A 17,336-nucleotide genomic window follows, 5' to 3' on the forward strand; every position below is an offset into this window, starting at 1 on the left:
CAGCCAAACCACGTGGGAGCATTCAGAAAGCCCAAGGAGCAGCACCCGCCCAGAGTCATTAAATCGGGGTCCCTGGGGCAGAGCCCAGGCATCAGCATTTTTAAAAGCTCCCCAGGTGCTGCCAATGTGCGGCCTCAGATGAGATCTGACTCTGGCCTGGATGAGCCATGCATCCCTTAGGGTCTTATTAAACGGCAGATTCTGATCCTGGAGAGCTGGGGTGTGGCCCAAGACTACATTTGAGACTCCGAATTTCTAAGGCACTCCCAAGCGATGCCTAAGACCACCACATGAGGCTCTAGGAAGATTGGTTTCATCTGGCGGCTGGCAGGGTCTTGGAGATGTCTGAGAAGGGAGGGGAAGAGGGCAGTCTTGCAGTTAGCTGCCTTTGAAGAATGTCGCCAGGCTGCAAGGCCTGCATTACCGTGATCATCATCAGACTGTGTCATTTCACTCCTTCCTGCTCCAGCTTCAAAGCTTCCCCACAAGTGCCTCCTCCGGGGGCGGCCAGGCCAGCCAGTCTCCTGCTCCTCAAATAACATAAACATGCTTAAGAAATGCAATCCAACGCAAATTAATAGCCATCTTCAAATGATACAACAGAGCACTGTTCTCTTCATTTACTTGTGTGGAAGGAGGGAAAAAAATGTTCTGACATGAATGTTTGAGGCTATAGCAAACATTTGTTCATCTGCCTATTCACGCTGCTCAGAACTGAAAGATTAGAAATGGAAGTTTAAAATACAGCAAATGTACCAGGATTTTCTGCCCCCACAATGCTCACATACACACACACACGCACACACGTGCTCTCTCTCTCTCACTCACACACACACACACACACACACACACACACTTTCCCATTCCTCCAGTGAGCAGACACAGGAAGGAGACATCTACCTAAGGAGGTTAGAGGGAAGCCTTGACCTCTTCATTCAGTTACAATACTGCCACACAACCCCAGGAACGTGAACTACCCTATACACATGGCTCTGCTGTCCCCATCCAATTTCTAGAATAACTACTGTATCTGATGCTGCCAGCACCCCACTCATATCACTCAAAACCTTCCAGTAAGCTCTAGCTAATTTCTAACCATATTGCTTAGTCTGAGGTCACTGTCATTGTTTTGAGACCCACAGAAGGTGGCTCTGCTCACATGGCATGCCTGAAGTGCATTATTGGGAGTAGGTATTAATTGATGACTCTCAAGAACTGACTCTCGAGGGAAAAGGCTTGTGGGGCAAAGTCTAGAGAAAACCAGACATCTTCAAATGTTCCACTCCCTTGTCCCTTAAATGAGATTATTTCAAGGAATGTGCTTTGTACCTGTGCAGAAAACACATAATATAGCAGACCTGAGACTGCTTTCCTTAGGAAGTCCTGTTTGCAAGGTTGGCCCTTGGCTGGCATCTGGGAATTTGTATTTTGGGAGGGTTCCCACCATTCCCAGAGCTGGTAAGAGTGGCTCACTGTGCCTAAACTCTTTGTCCAAATACTGTGATCTATGCTGAATGCCTGCTTTCTCTCTGGGAGTCTGGAATTTTGATGTGTGCTAGGCAGAGAATGCCTATTTGAGCAGCCCCCAATAAAAATCCCAGGCGCTGAGTCTCTAAGGAGCTTTCCTGGTGGACATTTCACACATGTTGTCTCAACTCACCATGGGCAGGAGTAGGCATGTTCTGTGTGACTCTACTGAGAGAGGACTCTTGGAGGCACATGCCTGCTTTTCTCCAGACTTCGCCCCATAAGCCTTTTTCCCTTTGTTGATTTTTCTCTGTGTTCTCTCGCTGTACTAAATCATAGCCATGCATATGACATGTGTCAAGCTTTATGAGCCCTCCTAGGAAATCACCGGACCACCCAGTGGTGATCTTGGGGGCCCATGACACAGCGAGCACCATTTCCTAGAGTTTCCAAGTGTGGAATTAAGCTCCAGTCGCCCATTGGGTGACATTAACAGCCCGGCCCTAATGGCTGCCTTCCTTTACTAGTCTCACTTCCCCACTCCCCTCCCAAGTCAACTTGTACCAGAAACCTCATTTTAGGTTCCACTTCTGGAAGGACCCAAATGAAAGCAGCATCACATGGCATTTTATATTTCTTCAGCCAGTTATGCCCTTGCCTGTGTAAACCCGTGTGAGTGATCTTTACCCCTCCTACACAAATGGGCAAAACCTAGGGCTAGGCAAAGAGTTATTAGAAATAACATCAAAAACTCAATCCATAAAAGAAACAAAGTGGTAAGCTGTACTAGTTGGGCAAAATAAAACTTTCCCTTCATTTAAGAATTCAGAGCTGGGCGCGGTAGCTCATGCCTGTAACCCCAGCACTTTGGGAGGCTGAGGTGGGTGGATCACCTGAAGTCAGGAGTTCGAGACCAGCCTGGCCAACATGGTAAAACCCCCATCTCTACTAAAAATACAAAAATTAGCCAGTCATGGTGGCGGGCACCTGTAATCCCAGCAGCTACTCCGGAGGCTGAGGCAAGAGAATCTCTTGAGCCCAGGAGGCAGAGGTTGCAGTGAGCCGAGATTGCGCCACTGCACTCCAGCCTGGGTGACGCAGTGAGACTCTGACTCAAAAAAAAAAAAAAAAAAAAAAAAAAAAATTCAGAAAAACTCCCTAATATACTTTATTGATTGCCGACAAAGATCAGTCCCCTAACAAAAGGGTCCAAGCTGTGCTGAGGCTTCTGGCAATTAGGGGACAACATGAGCACTAAAATGGCCTGTCCTAGGCTTCCTGACAGAACCCTGGTGGCTTATCATTGTCTAAACCAGTGGTTCTCCAGCTTGAACGTGCATCAGCATTACCAGGAGGGCTGGGGAAACCCAGGCTGTCAGGTCCCATTCTCAGAGTTTCAGATCCAGCAAGGCTTGGATGGGGCTGGGGAATCTGCATTTCTAATAAGCTCCCAAGGGAGGCTGCTGCAGCTGATCCAGGGGCTGCGCATTAAGAGCCACTGGCCTAGTATAACCTTTTGTTCCCTTCCTATTTTCCACTCATTTCATGACCTGCATCCTTGCTGTTGTGTTTTAATCACTAAAATTTTTAATATTGTTTATACTATTAATATTTTTAACATCAATCTTACTTAGAAACTGCATTTTGTTCAAATGATTATTTACAAACATGTTTCCTCCCTTATTAGGCTGTGAGCTCCTTGAGGGCAAAGGCCTGTGTCACTCATCTCTGTTTACTATCTGGACCTGCATAAAATGAAGTGTTTGCAATATAGAAATAGTGTCCACTAAGCCACAAAAAGCTTAGCCAGGCACACATACTACCTCTGTTCTACAAGGAGTGTTATTAATACTATATCCATCAATAGACATAAAACTCTATCACGTAGTCAGCTATTGAATGCTTTGGACATCACTGCATAGACATGCTCAAGAATCAAGATAAGAGGCTGGGCATGGTGGCTTATGCCTGTAATCCCAGCACTTTGGGAGGCCGAGGCGGGTGGACCACCTGAGGTCAGCAGTTCAAGACCAGCCTGGCCAACATAGTGAAACCCCATCTCTACTAAAAATACAAAACTAGCCAGGTGTGGTGGTGCGTGCCTGTAATCCCAGCTACTAAGGAGGCTGAGGCAGGAGAATCGCTTGAACCCAGGAGGCAGAGCCTGCAGTGAGCCAAGATAACACCACTGCACTCCAGCCTGGGCAACAGAACAAGACTCCATCTCAAAAAAGGAAAAAAAAAAGAATCAAGATAAGAAAGATGTTTTATCTGTACATGTACAGAGAACAAAAGGTTATGTAGGCCAGTCTGAAGTCACTACCATGTCAAATGTGAGTGGTTTTGAAACATCCACCGTCACCCACCAGTTTTATAATTTGTAGCAAAATTAAAAATTTTAAAAAAGAAAAACAGAAAATATTTTTTTAAAAAAACATAACAATTTGTAGCAATGCCTGTCTGAAGGGCATACCTTGCCTTTCCTTACTGTTTCTCTTTTTTTTTCTGAATTCATCTTGTTTCCCTTGTTACTTTTCATTCATGAAAAAAGTTGGGCTGACAAAAACAGGTGCCCTCCTGATATCCAGCCACAGGCATTGGACACAGAATCAGTGGAGCCTGAGGGAATGGACTCTGGACCCATAAGAGGCTAAAAGCACTACAAGTTGACGATTTCTTATCAACCCAACAAGACAAACCCTTTACTGTTTTTATCCAATTGGAGGAGGTAAGAGCTTGAGAGGGAAACTGGCTTAAAAATCCCTTTAAGCTCTGTCAAGAAGTTTCTCTGAAATAAATGTAGATACACTGACCAGAACATTCAATATAGGAAATCTTGTTTACACAAAGATTTAAGCTATTAGACTATATAATCCCATAGATAGAAGAAGCTCAACAAACCCCAAGCACACACACAAAAAAGAAGAAAACTACACTAAGGCATAGCATAATCGAATTGTTAAACAAGTGAAAAAGAGGATCTCTTAAAAGCAGTGAGAGAAAAGAGATACTTTACATACAAAGAAAGTTATTAGGCTAGATAGGGCTATGAGGAGGAAAGAGGTACCACTCTATCCCATAATAAGAATGAAGCTCACAAGCCTAATGTCAAGTAAAAGAAAGACACAAAGAAAAGCAGACACAAAGGGATCCGTGATTCCATCCCTATAAAGTTCCAAACAAGCACAAGGAACCGGTGGTGTTATTCAGGATAGCAGTTACCCTTGGAAGTGGACATGAAGGTGGCTTCTGGGAGCTGATCATGTTCCATTTCTGGATCTGGGCACTGTTACCCAGGTGTGTTCACCTTGTGACAATTCATCAAGCTGCACACTTACCCTTTATGCACTTTTCTGCATATGGATTTCAATTAAAAGTTGACCAAAGGCAATCCAAACAAGCCATCAGCTGAAATTAAATCTCACTGCTTCACTTTACAAAAGTGAGGTTTTTCATTGGCATGCTTGCAACACTGCTTTGAAGTGCCTGTGAAATACTTTCTCTTTTCAAACACCCATTGCATCCTCTCTTGCAAAAATGACCTCCCACCGAAATAATTGAGGTCAGAAGTCTGAAAGCCCTGACGAAGCAAAGGCGCTGGAGTCGGCACATCCGCTGTGCAGCGGGCAGAGGGCATGTGCTCCATGCTGCATTACAGGCTGCGGCATGTTTCCCCGGTGCTGGAGGAAAGGAGGCTGCTCGCTTCGAAAATGACCTCCTGCATCTGCAAACGCCGAGAGCCCAAAGTAATGCCCAGCCAAACCCCATTGGCATTTGGGGAATATTTTACTGAAGTCTCCAGGCTATAAAGAGATACACGGGATATACATTTTCATGAAATACAGGTCGTTGCCCATTTACTAAAAATCTATATAACCAAACTCATCCTCAATATGCCCTAACTTATCATCAATAGACCTAAACTTTGCATGAAGCTCCTCTCCTCTCCTCTCCAACCCAGGAATGAAAGGGAGAGAAAATACCATGAACAACTATGGAACGATCAGAGAAAACTGGAGCTTCAGAAGGGGCAAAACAAAGGCAGCTATGGCCAGAGCCTGGGGAGTTAAGCCAAGGAGAGACCAGCACTGGGCCTCCCCTCCAGGAAGGCTTTGGACCCTTACCAGTCATATCAGTTATCTGATGCTGCATCACTAATTACCATTTACACTGACCATTCACACAGTTTCTATGTGTCAGGAAGTGGGGAGCAGTGTGGCTGGGTCTTTCTGGCTCAGCGTCTCTCAGGAGGTTGTGGTCAGGATGTCAGCCCGGGCTGCTGTCACCTGAAAGCTGGACGGGGGCTCCCTCACATAGCAACCAACTTGCTCGCCGACATCCCCACAGGATGGCTTGAATGTCCCCATGACACGGCAGTTGGCTTTCTCCAGAGGGGGTGGTCCAAGAGAACCAGGACGGTCTTTAATGACCTAGCTTTGGAAGTCACACATTGTCACTTCCACGGTATCCTATTGGTGACACAGGTCAGCCCTGAATGGTTCCATATGGGAGGGGACCACACATGAGCGTGAACACCCGGAGGTAGGATGGTCGAGGCCCATCTTGGAGGCTGGCTCCAATACCAAAGCTTTTCACTGCCTTATTCCACCTTGCCTGAAACCCCAGGAATTTCCATTTCATTTGTAATCATTTTGAGTCCTGCTTTTAAAATGCGGACAACTTTAGGATGATGAGGTGGCCAGGACTCATTCCACCCCTTCCAGCTAACCCTCCAAACACCAGAGGGGAGAAGACAGGAAGGCAATGACAGTGACGGGAGCCAGGTGGTGGCCCCCAGTGAGGGGTGGAGGGCCACACGACCAAGGAGGTTCAAACAGGGGGAAGCTCAGAGCAAAAGGATGCTCAGAAAGAAACTGTGCCTGTTTCAAAATTCTGCCTCAAGCCAGCAAAGACACTTCCTTTTTCCTCCTCCCACTTCTTCCCCGGCCCCTGGCCCTGCCCCCAGCACTCTCTGTGTTTCTTCAACCACAGTCTGGCTTCCATAGGACTGGGCAGCTGGTGTGTGACCACGGCAGGGTTCCTATGGACCCAGGGCCATGCAGTCGTTCGTTCCACGTTGAAACCCAGCCCACGTGTTGGAAACAGGATGAGACCAACCACATGTGGCCTCGGGTGACACAATGGCCTCAGTGTTCTCACATCCCCATCCCAGGGGCAAGAGGGCTGGGCTGTGAGGTGTTTGTGTTGCTGGTGCCAAGAGCCAAGGGTTTGGAATTTCCCCAGAGACTTCTTCCCATAATAATAGTCACAACGCCTTTGTACAGGGCTCAGTGTACCTGGCTTCATTCTAAGCACTACCCCCGTGTATGAAGTACTGCCTCCCTCAGGCCCACGTTACAGATAAGTTACAAACAAGCAAACTGCGGCACAGAGGTTAAGTCTCACACACAGTGAGGGGCAGCTGGATCCAGCCCAGGTCCAGGGGCCTTTCTCCACAACAGCAGGCAGGCCTCTGCCACCTCAGGACCCAGAGCCACGTGCCTCCATGGAGAGGGCACTGGGGGCCACGTTTCTCCTAAACCGTGTGAGAATAGCTTAATTAAAGGCCCCTGGGTTGCCCTCTCACACACCCACAAAAAATGCTCCTGCACGTGTTTGCTAGGGCTGCCGTAACCAAGTGTCATGGACTGGGTGGCTCAGATAACAGAAGAGGGTTTTCTCCCAGTTCCGGAGGCCAGAAGTCTGAGATGGAGGGATGTACGCTGCTGATGCCTTCATTTCACCCTGATGACCTCTGGAAAGGCCCTATCTCCAAATAAGGTCACATCTTGAAGTACTGAAAGTTAGGACTTCAATCTCTGAATTTGGTGGGGACACAGTTCAAGCCATCACAGCTGCTGAAGACAGTGCAGATGGGAAATCCCTCACTCTCCTGGCACCTCCACGGCCTGGCCTTCCCGTCACCATTTTCTGACAGGTTTTCTCCACAACAACCTATCTTGTGCTTACCCAAGGTTCACACTCCCTCCATGGATAAAAAGAAAATTTCAAGAGCCACTCATGACAAGCAAGTGTGTAAAGGCTAAATGCTGGAAGGCACCCAAAACGGCGTTCATGTGCTGTTCCTGGTGTCCTGGGACGCCATGGTGAAGACAGGCAGGCCACTCTGACCAACGCAGGGGCTGACATGTGAGCCAATTCCCATGTTTGGGGTAAAAGGGGAGCTGGTGCATGGCATGACTAAGCTAAGAGGAACAATCTCCTAGCTGTCATGGTGGCGGTTGGGCCTCCTATCTGCTAACCACAAAGGCCTTTTCACCCAACCAGCGCCTCCAAGGGTTAGAGTGGAGGGCGAAAAATAACTTTCACATTTAGCCAAATCAACCCAGAAGGGAAGCAAAGAGCCAAGAAGTAGGAAGACACAGTCAGGCCATCAGGAAGCATCGCAAAACTGCAGGCAAGGCCCAGTGGGGCAGCAGCCACAGAGAGGAGCCGCAGGCCCAGCACCCAGGGCCAGGAGCAGCCTCCCCGACTAGGAAACAGGGTGTCAGGGTGGCTCTTACATCAGCAAACCCCAGACCCATCCTGGGTGCCCCAACTGCCACAGATGGGAAGAGCAGAACACCATCCTCAGGGGGATTGCCCACCTGCAGCCTCTCCTTCATGACCCTGCTGTTCCCATGTGTCGTCCTCAGGGCAGGTCAAGGGCCTGACCCCAGCCTTCCAGGACTCTCCTGCAGCTTCAAGAGGGTTTCAAGTCCCTTCTGTGGGGAAGGCTCCGGCCTCACATCTACTTTCAACCCAGGCAACAGCAGGCTCTCTGTTGAATACGAGGAGGCTGAGTGCTCAGGGCTGAGGGAACAGCCAGTGCAAAGGCCCTGGGGCAGGGCAGGACCCTGTCAAGAACAGGGTGAAGATGGCAAGCCAGCAGGCAGGGGCTTCTGTGAACCCCCGACTGCAGGTCACTGCATCCCACAGGAGTGCACACAACAGGCAGTGCAGAGCAATGAGGGCCACTTGGAGAAGGCAACAAGGGAACAGGTGTGAGGTTTGACCCTCCAGCCACCAAGAACAGCCAATTCAGAGACTCAGTGGCAAGAACAAATGTGCTGGGCCCTAGGACAGCAAGCAAGCTGTGTAGCCAGAATCATCGGAGCCACCAGTGGCCTGACAGCTTGGGAGACTTCAGTCACAAGTTGGAAAGAGAGCTTTTCAGGTGTCATGTGGGAATGTGCATGGCCATTTCCTCTGCTGTCCCTGGGAGCCACTGCCCATCAAAGGTGATGATGCAACTGAGCCGGGTGCATGAGGACACATGTGCAGCCTCCACGCCCTGCCCCGTAGTTACACGCCACCATGTGACCCTCCTACGCCAGGCTTCTTTGATCACCAAGGGCCCACTCTGGCACCTACGACAACATTGCTGCTAAAGAGGTTAGCTGCTCAGTCCAACTCACCTGGTCACCCTGGCCACTCCCCATCTGGCCTCCATTCTCACCTCCTAGCCTCCTTGCTGGCCACCCTGCTTTCTCTCTCACCCACCTCTGACACTGCTCCTGACAGCAGCCAGTCCTTTTAACCCAGTCTCAACATGTCACTCCCCAACACAGGAGCATCCAGTGGCTTTCCATTACACTGAGGACAATCCAGGGTTGACACCACAACTGCCAGTTCCAGGATGGCCTGCCCCCTGCGACCCTCTGAGTACCTTTCCCCATCCCTGCTCTCTGGGTCGCTCTTCTTTGCACATGCTGATTTCCCTGCTTTCCACAAACGCTTTCTGTCCTGCCCTGCCTCAGGGCCTTTGCACTGGCTGTTCCCTCAGCCCTGAGCACTCAGCCCACCGTGCTCAAGAGGCTCTCTCTCCATTCGGATCTCTGCTCAAGTGCGACCCCCTCAGAGAGGCCTTCTTGCCCTCCTTAACCAGCGTTTGGAGTCCAGTGCTGTGCATCCTTTGCTGTCCATCCTTTCAGTCAACACACAGTCTGTCCAACAGCTATTTCCTCTTCCCTCAGCTTGAATCAGTCCCGTGAGGGTAGGAACCTTGTCCATTTGGTCCCACCATGTATCCCACTGCCTAGACTTGTAGGACTCAACTGGGGGCAATACTGTCCCACAGCAGACATTTGGCAATGTCTAGAGACATTTTTGATTATTACAACTGGGAGAGGGGGTGCTACTGGCATCTAGTGGATGGTGGCCAGGGATGCTGCTCAACACCCTACATTGCCCAGAATAGCCCCCCATAAAATTGAATCATCTGGACCCTAACGTCCATAGTGTCAAGGTTGAGAAACCCTGGCCTAGACGCACAGACCCAAGGAATATTTGCTGAATGAAGAAGTAATTAAGAGGCTGGGAGCAGTGGCTCAAGCCTATAATCCCAGCACTTTGGGAGGCCGAGGCGGGCAGATCACCTGAGGTCAGGAGTTCGAGACCAGCCTGGATAACATGGTGAAACCCGTCTCTACTAAAAATACAAAAATTAGCCAGGCGTGGTGATGCGTGCCTGTAATCCCAGCTACAGGGAGGCTGAGGCAGGAGAATCGCTTGAACCTGGGAGGTGGAGGTTGCAGTGAGCCGAGATCGAGCCACTGCACTCCAGCCTGGGTGACAAAGAGAGATTCTATCCCAAAAAAAAAAGAAAAGAAATGGAAGTCATTTTAAAAAAAATACTTATCACAATCAAAAAAAAAAAAACAAAAAACCATTCCTGCACATAAAAAAGCCACCCACTGAAAATGTGGTTAAACAAAGGTCTTGTTACCAAGGGAAAGTGTGTATGGGGGAAGGGATAGGAGGGGGGACTGTCCCCACACACCTCTTCCCCCAGGTTGGTAGAATAGATGCATCATCACACTAAACCCCTTTGGTCTGCTACTGCAAGGCTGACAGGTGGAGCGGAGGCAGATAAGGTGAGGACCTCTGGGGCAAAGTGCCTAGGGGCTCTGGCCCATGTGATGGGGGCACCTGGAGCACAGGTTAAGCCCTGAGCTTCACCCCCAGACCTATTCAATCAGAATCCCCAACATGTCTAAGGGTCTACATTTCTTTTCTTTTTTCTTAACTTCTTATTATGAACATTTTCAATTACACAGAACATCATCCAGAATGAATAACACCAATCAGACTGAACGGTTGTTCACATTTGGCTCTATCTGCTTTATCTCTTTCTCTCTCTTCATTTAACTGAACCATTTACAAGTAAATTATTGATCTTGAAGCCTGGTTTTCAAAGTGTGGTCTGGGGACTCCTTGGGCTCCCCAAGACCCTTTAAGGGACTCCATGATGTCAAAAACATTTCACAATATTCTGACATTGTTATTTGCCTTTTTCTAAGTTCATCTCTCATGAGCATACAATGGAATTTTCCAGAGGCTACATAACATGCGATATTGAAACAGACTGAATGTAGAACCAAGTATGAGAATTCATCTGTCTCCTATTAAGTCATACATTAAAGAGATCTCAAAAAAAAAATTTAAACAAGAAAAAAAGTAAATTATTGCCACCATGACACTTTATGTCTAAACACTTTAGTAGACATCTCTAAAAAATAATACTTTTCTACATAAACACAAGTAGTAGCTATCTATTGCTGCCTAACAAATTACCCCAAAGCATAGCAACAGGACACAAACATGTCTCATGTCACTGTTTCTGTGTCAAGAACCCTGGAGTGGCTTAGCTGGTGCCTCAGCTCAAGGTGTCTCACAGGGCTGCAAGTATCTCAAGACTCAACTGGGGCTGGGTGTAGTAGCTCATACCTGTAATCCCAGCACTTTGGGAGGCCAAGGCAGGCAGATCACCTGAGGTCAGGAGTTCAAGACCAGATCCAACATGGCAAAATCCCATCTCTACTAAAAACACAAAAATTAGCCAGCCGTGATGGTGTGTCACTGCATTCCTAGCTACTGGGGAGGCTGAGGCATGACAATCACTTGAACCCGAGAGGTGGAGGTTGCAGTGAGGCGAGATCACCACCACTGCACTGCAGCTTGGGCAACAGACCGAGACTCTGTCTCAAAAAAAAAAAAAAGACTCATCTGGGCCTGAAGGGTCTGTCTCCAAGCCCACTCACACCCTCACACCATCAGCAGGTCTCAGTTCTTCTCAGGCTGTTGGAATGGACCTCAGGTCCTCACCACGGCAAATGGACCATTCAGTAGGCCTGATCACAACATGGCAGCTTCAGTGTAAGCAACCCAAGAGAGAATATACATCCCAGGTGGAAGCTCCTTTACACCCTCATGGTGGAAGTGCCACCCCCCCGCCCCCTGCTAGACATATTCATTGGAAGTTCATTACTTTGTCCAGCCCAAACCTCAGGGGAGAGGGTGATGCCAAGTTGCAGCTGCCAGGGGCGGGGATCACTGCGTCTGTCTGAGGGGCTGCCAACCACATCATGGACTGTCACATCTAATCAAAGCAGCAGCAGTCTCCTAGTGTCACCTAATAGCCAGTCACATCAAAGCATCTCCAGGCATCCCCAAAACGCCTGTTGCACGTTTGTTCGGGCCGAATCCAATCGAGGGCCACAGTGATATTTGGCTATTCCATCTCTTAAGTCTCATTTGATGGAGAATACCCCATCTCCCTTTTCAAAATTTTCTTTCATGATATTGCCTTGTTGAAGAGACAAGGCCAGATGGCTCCCACAGAGCACCAAGCCCACCAGAGGCACACAGGAGCGTGACAGGCCTGCCATGGGATGACCGTGGACTGAAGCCTGTGAGGACAGTGGCATGGGGAGTGGATGGCGCCAGCTGCTCTCACCCCAGCCCTCTGCACAGTGGTCTTCCTCACCGAAGGCCAACCTCCCCCACCAGGGCTTTTCTACCTCCCCCAGGAGACCATTTTCATGGTGCCAGGAAAGATGAGATAGAGAGAGAGAGCAAGCTGATGGCAAGGGAACACAGGGGAGGGACACATCAAAGTTCCAAGCCTGGGGCACAAGGAAATGTTTTCTGGCCATTCTAAGCCCCGCCCCCCTGCCACATACACACACACACACACAACACGCGCGCACACACACACACACACACAGAGTAAACATGTCCCCCCCTTGCTACGCTGCTGCCATCCCTGCTTCCTGTCTCTCGGGAGTTTCACAGCCTGCAGACCCTCTCACTTCCGTCCGTCCCTCCCCAACAGCCAAGGAAGCAGAGTCAGCAAGTACAGCTGGCCCCACTTTACAGATCCGACAGCAGCTCTGTGAGGTGAAGTGATGCAGCCATGGTCACCCTCCTAAGTGTCAAAGCCAGATCTTTAGATGCAAGTCCTGGACTGAAGCTTAAAGCATGCGACTATGTCTGCCCTAAGCGAGTGTCCGTGTCGCTGGTGGTGCAGGCAGTTTGTGTTTGCCTCCTCCTAGCTGTATAGACATTACCAACCCTCTTGTCCTCACCACATCCCGCACCAGCACCAGACATGGTGTCGTTTCTTCCTCACAACACCTCCGAGTGGACACTGTTATTCTCATTTTTGCAGACAAGGAAATGGACTCCCAGCTGTTAGGTCTAACCCAGGGTTAGAGTGAGTATGTCCAGGGACGTGCTCCAGGTCTGCTGAGCACGAAGCCCCGGCAGGTTTCAACACACATTCATCTAGTGCTCTGATTTTTCCTGTTTCCCTAACACTCTCCTTTCCGCCAAGCTAGCCTCCCAGCTACAAATGACATACACACAGCTCCTCCCCTTTTCACAGAAGCTATTTCTGGAAATTCACAACATAAAAACGCCTTCACATTGTGTTTTCCAATATATATGATATTAAGAAAGGGAATCAGATTTCTGATCAAGGGCTTGGCATCAAACCAATCATAAGAAAATGAATTCTTGGAGCCCAAAGAACATTTTGAGATCATCCCAATGAGTGGTTCTCAACAGGGGGCAAGGGAGCCCTCAGGGTACATTTGGCAATGTCTGGCAACATTTTTGATTGTCACAACTGGGGGCTGGGGGAGGAGGTGCTAGTAGCGTCTAGTAGGTGGAGGTCAGAGATTCTGCTAAACATCCTACAATGCAGAGGACAGCCTCACCACAAGGAGTTATCTGGCCCCAAATGCCAGTAGTGCCAAGGTTGAGACACCCTGACCTAAATCCCTTTGTTACTTTGAGGACAAGATAGCCGAGACCCAAAGACACAAAATGACATGTCCAAGCCTGCACAGTCACAAAGCCAAAAGTGGAATCTAGGTCTCTATTAGATCCACCTCTATCATCTGCTTTGCTCTATCTAGGGTTGAGCTGGGGGAAAAGGGAGGGCAGGAACCCAGGGATCTTAATTTGTGTAACCAAACTGAACCAAAGGAAGAAAATGGCAATAAACAAGTTACTAAATTACTGCAGCAACACATCTGGGTGTCCCAAATTCTGAAAGAAATGACTCCTTCAATTATTGATGGAAATAGCATTGCTTTACAGGCCCCCCAACGTTGCTGGTTGGTCAAATTATTCATGATGTGAGTTCCAATACAGTTTAGTGACAACAAACCTTCCAGAAGGGTCAGGTTTTAGAGGGGGAAAAAAATGCCACATTCTCCCCCAAGGGTGCCCACACACATCCTGCTATAGTTTCTTCCTGACCCCGAGAAAGGAATGTAAACGCTCTAGAAAGAGTCCATTAAAATCCCCCACCCACTGTCATGCTAGAACTGAAGTCACCTGACCCCCCTCCATCTGTCGCTGAGTCATCAAACCCCTCCATTCAGTAAGCAAATTATCAGAGAATTAAAAAGAACTCTGGGAATTGTTAGGTTTTGGTGTTATCTCCACCCCCACTCTCTGCTTAAGATCATTTGATTCTTAGAGATGGAGCTGTCTCTTACACTCACATGTTATCTTTGGAAGCTGCAATTTATTTTTATTTTATTGGATACTGTTCTTTTTTAATCTACTTAAAACACCTGGAAGGAAAAAAAAAATACATTTCTGACGTATGCCCTGTAAATGCTGGAACCTTGCAAAATAATGCAAAGCAATTTAGATTGCACATCTGGCTCTTAAATTGCTAACCAAGAAGTTTCCATTCCCCAGCCTGCTTTTGCTTTGAAAGAAATGAGGCTAATTACTGAGGACAAAGGCCTGTAATTAGTAAACATGTCATTATTTAAGAAGCAGAATGACACTAGGAAAACACTTGATAGTTACCTCTTAAAAGCCCCTCTCTCTACTTAGAATGCATGCAGTGTGGTCACTTCAAATTTTGTTCCCCGCCGGAAGGGTGTTTTTCCCCTCCCCCTGTCTTTCTGTCTGGCCCCTGCCCACTTTCTCGGGGCGGACATGCCAAGACCCAAGTCACGCGTGGGCCTGCCACGGGCCATCCCCGCCGGGTGCATGCAGCTGCAGCAGGCAGCTGTGGGCAGCAGGCGCCGCAGCAGCCAGAGGCCCCACTCTGGGTTTCCGGGGGCGCAGCCGGGCTGCAGGCCCGCAGGCCCGCAGGCCGGGCTCCATCTGAAGCGACCGCGCTGCCGGGGGCGCCGGGGAGGGCATCCAGGCGCCGCGCGCCCCTTACCTGCAGTGCCGCATCACGCCCGCGGCCGCCCACCTGGACAGCATCCTCGAGCATCCTTTCTTCAGCGCGACGGCTGCGAGCGCCGTGACATCACCAGGAGGCGGGCCCCACGCTGCCACGTGACGCCTCCCGGGCGAGGCAGGGAGGTGTGCGCGGGGTGGGGGGAAGACCCTGGAAGTCCCGGGAGGTGAGGGGTGATGGCCAGAAACCCTCGCGCTGGCCGCCCCTCAGGCCGTTTCGCTTGATGTGTGCAGCTTGCCTGACCTTTCGCGAAGAATTATGAAAAACAACACACAGGAGGAGAAATCCAAATTATCACAGGCTCCAAGCGTGTAATAGGATTTCGAAAGAATTAGCAATAAGGGGATTACAGTGAAAGGAAATACAATTTCATGTTTTATTTTAAAACTAGTATTTATCAAATGCAGTGGAGAAATAAACATTTTGTGCAAATCATAATGACACAAAATATAGCATGGACATACTTTGCATAGAGTTTCTGTGTTTCAAGTCGTATATCGACTATTATACCAAACACTTTAGTTCAAAGCAATTCATTATGGAACATTATACTAATTGCACGGATGAATAAATGCTTTGATTACTCTGAATAGCTGCGTTCCAATATTAATTTGTATTTGCCAAAGGAAAAAAATGGTGACACCACGTATTTCTACTACTTACTTAAATATGTGATGATTTAAAATAAAGCACTATTACGTGAGCATGGCTGTATTTGTGTATCTGTTTTCTTACATCTTCTGGCAAGGCATTTAATCTCTCAGACTTGAGTTAATTCACAATAACTCATTATTTCACATTTTCTAATTTTTATCACATTCTGAAGAAGTGAGTCATTTTACTATCACAGAAAATATGTACAATGTCAACATTTCTCATTCACAACTGAAACAGCCTTGCCTAGAAAGACTTTAGAAAATTACAACTGTGATAATTTTGTAAATTTGAAATAGCATATTTCAAACTTAAGCAGTGCACATATAAACTTTTCTTTTGCCAAAATACACAAGCATTTTTGAAATGTAAAAGGACAAAAGCAAAGACTGCTTTTATTTGTATTCCAATTGCAAATAGATTCATTTACTTTCACTTGAGTTAAAAATCACCATTATAACATTCCCTTTGCTCACAGCCCTGAAAGAGACATGAAATAGATTGTTTTACAAGCAGGTTAGAGTTAAGTTTACTTGCAATTTATTCCAGCAGCTTTCATGTCCTTCTATATTTAACCCTGGCCCTTATACCATCATTTCCTCCAAATTAACCAAATTTCTGTTCAGAAGGTTAATCTCTAATTTGGAGATAAATACAGCCCTTGACTCCCACAGCGATCAATTATTTTCAACACCAGATTTTAAAAATCAACAAAGTCGCAGTGTAGGTCACTCCTCTCAAATTTGTTTTTCTGAGTGATATAAGCAGCTTACCTTTAGCTTTCAGATTCTGAGATATAAAGTTAAAACGCTACCGAAATCTCCTGCTCCTTTGGGTTGAGGGTCTAATGGAGGCAGAAACTGACAAGCTCATTTTCCTGCCAGAGGCAAATGTCAGATTTCAGCCCAGAGGGCCCCGGAGGCCGGCTGGGAGCATCACGTGCTCGGCCCAGCCACTCAGCCCTGCCCAGCCAGCCTGGTCACCTCTTGGCTCCGGAGCCCCGCCGTGCCAGTGTCATTCGCCTCCTACCCCCGGGGCATTCGTGTCCAGAGAAAACCCAGCGTCCGGGAGACAGGACGCCCCACCCTCAGGGGCTGGGCTGCACGAATTCTGTGGCCGGAGTTTCCAGAATCAATGGGAGGTGGTGGGTGTATAAAATGCCCTGCAGCCTGAAGAGGATAGTAGCACGGTGCAGACAGCCTTGCTCTGTGTTCCGGCTTGGCTGAAATGACGAAATACAGGCAACCTTCTTCATCCTGGAGCAGTTTCTTTGCAGTAGGTTAGTTTCACCTTCTCTTTTTTACAATTGATTGCTCAATTGTAAAAAACATTACAGCAAACCGGCAATTCAGACAAGGCCCATAACTGGGCCAAGCAATTCTCAACAGAATGAGAGAGCTCTCTGAACACCCTCCACCCTCCCCTGTCAAATTGTCATTTTAGCCAAGATTAGAAAACAAAACCAAAAAAAGCAAAAACCAATACCACCCATGGGAATGTAAATTGAGCAATCTTTCTGGTGGTCTGTTTAGCATTTTTTCCTACCCAATGCCTTACAAATACACAGTTTCACCAATTACTCCGGGTCCCACAGCTGTTGGTATCATGTGCTCCAGCAACTTGATGTCCAAGAATTTGTCCTGGGGGATGGGGAGTAGGGGTTGGAGGGGAAGAATGGTGTGCGAACCCCTGACTGGGGAAAGTTTGCTGCAATATT

General features: G+C 48.1%; 1 protein-coding gene across 1 annotated transcript in view; it reads right to left on the reverse strand.

Moving 5' to 3' along the window:
• The window catches only part of CLCN4 (chloride voltage-gated channel 4), an 81,081-nt gene extending 64,284 nt beyond the window's left edge, over positions 1–16,797 (reverse strand). Inside the window, exons 1-2 of the mRNA XM_007991001.3 lie at positions 16,393–16,797; positions 14,945–15,208 (exon numbers count right to left, since the gene is read on the reverse strand). The gene's annotated coding sequence lies outside the window, so the exon portion shown is untranslated. The remainder of the gene's footprint in view (positions 1–14,944; positions 15,209–16,392) is intronic.
• Positions 16,798–17,336: the final 539 nt, after the last annotated feature.

This window comes from Chlorocebus sabaeus, chromosome X (assembly GCF_047675955.1).
Source record: "Chlorocebus sabaeus isolate Y175 chromosome X, mChlSab1.0.hap1, whole genome shotgun sequence".
NCBI lineage: Eukaryota > Metazoa > Chordata > Mammalia > Primates > Cercopithecidae > Chlorocebus > Chlorocebus sabaeus.